We start from the raw sequence: 1,717 nt of genomic DNA, 5'->3' as shown, positions 1-1,717 counted from the left end.
AGGCCCGAGACGGAGAAGGGAGAGCACGAGGAAGCAGCGCCTCTGCTCGCTGGGAGGGAAACGACTGGCCAAGGTGAGGCCTAACCACATGCCCATGACCTCCGGGTCTGTCCTGTGACAGGAAGCCCTTTCCTGGAGGTGTCCACGGGCGGTTGGGGTAAGGGCTGGGTCGCCAGGAGCTGGGGCTGTGGGAGCGCTGTTGCCTGGAGACTGCGTGGGACACCGTTGCCTGGAGACGGCAGATGCCCGGGGCCAGGGAGAGAGGCACCAGGGAGCAGAGAGCGCATCGAACCCGATGGAGCAACGCCAAGGCCATGGCGGGACACCCCAGGGAGAAGGTGATCCAGGATGAGGTCCGTCAGAACCAGATCTTGCAGGAGCTGTACCTCAAAGAGCTGCCAGCCCAGAACGCCTATGCGCGGCATCACGTGAACCCCTCCACGAGGTCCACAGATCACCAGGAAGCCCACGTCTTGGCATGGTAACCTGGAGGAGCCTGGAGACGCCAGGTTTCGGAATCTCATTCACCACACTGCCCAGGGATCAAGGAAGAAGGACCCAGACACAGACTGAAAACCAGGAAACTGTATGGGACTCAGAGCCCTCGCTCAACCCAGAATGCCCAGATCGCAGGCTGAACCACTGCAGGGTCTGCAATGACATTGCTCTATACAAGGCTCAGATGTGGAGCCTGGGAGAAGATGATGGCCACCAGTGGCATCCCAGCGGTGGAGTGAGGCCCCGGGTTTCATGCCCAGTGTGTGCACTGCCCCGAGAAATAAATGTTATTTTAAAGCCAAATAAATAAAATGACACTAAGTTTTAGACATTGGAATTTTGTAGCATGATTCTTCCCAGGAATTGTTCCCAATCTTCAGTCCTTCTGCAGTACAGGTGAGCGCCATGAGAGTAGCCATACTCACCTAGAGAGTAGTATGTTGGCCCTGCCTCCTCCACCACCAGTCCCTTGGATCAGGGATGGGAAAGCCACCCCAGCTAGGCTAAGAGACAGCACAGAACCAAGAGAGAGCTGTGACTGTCTCCAAATTACTGAACTGATGATGACATGCGGACTTAGTATCTGTATTAGTTTGTTCTCATGCGTCTAACAAAGACATAGCCAAGACTGGGTAATTTATAAAGGAAAGAGTTTTAATGGACTCACAGTTCAGCATGGCTGAGGAGGCCTCACAATCATGGCGGAAGGCAAAGGAGAAGCAAAGTCACACCTTGTATGGCGGCAGGCAAGAGAGCTTGTGCAGGGGAACTCCCCTTTATAAAACCATCAGATCTTATGAGACTTATTTACTACCTGAGAACAGTAGGAGGGAAACTGTCCCCACGAATTAATTATCTCCACCTGGCCCTGCCCTTGACATGTGGGGATTATTACAATTCAAGGTGAGATTTGGAGGGGGGCCGGGTCACACAGCCAAACCATATCAGTATCTGTTGGTATTCTAGACCAGGGCCAGCAGCCTACAGCCCAAGGGCCACCACCTGTTTGTAAATAATGTTTTTTTGTGTGTGTGTTTTTTTTTCCTTTTACTCTAGCCAGTGAGGAAATCACGTTTTCTAGGAACACAGTAGTGGCCATTTATTTACCTACTGTCTATAACTGCTTTCGTGCACAATGGCCAAGGCGAGTGGTTATGAGAGAGACCTCATGACCTGCAAGCCTATGTGACCAGTCCCTGAGGAACTCCAAAACTTAGGG

The 1,717-nt window shown here is 52.5% G+C and overlaps 1 pseudogene; it reads left to right on the top strand.

The window, feature by feature from the left end:
• The first annotated feature begins 225 nt into the window (after positions 1-225).
• LOC129057490 (cilia- and flagella-associated protein 144-like) lies at positions 226-1,318 on the top strand (annotated as a pseudogene).
• Positions 1,319-1,717: the final 399 nt, after the last annotated feature.

Source organism: Pongo abelii, chromosome 12 (assembly GCF_028885655.2).
Source record: "Pongo abelii isolate AG06213 chromosome 12, NHGRI_mPonAbe1-v2.0_pri, whole genome shotgun sequence".
NCBI classification, from domain to species: Eukaryota; Metazoa; Chordata; class Mammalia; order Primates; family Hominidae; genus Pongo; species Pongo abelii.
The sequence above is the reverse complement of the archived record's forward strand: the minus strand, read 5'-3'. Positions and strand labels throughout refer to the sequence as shown.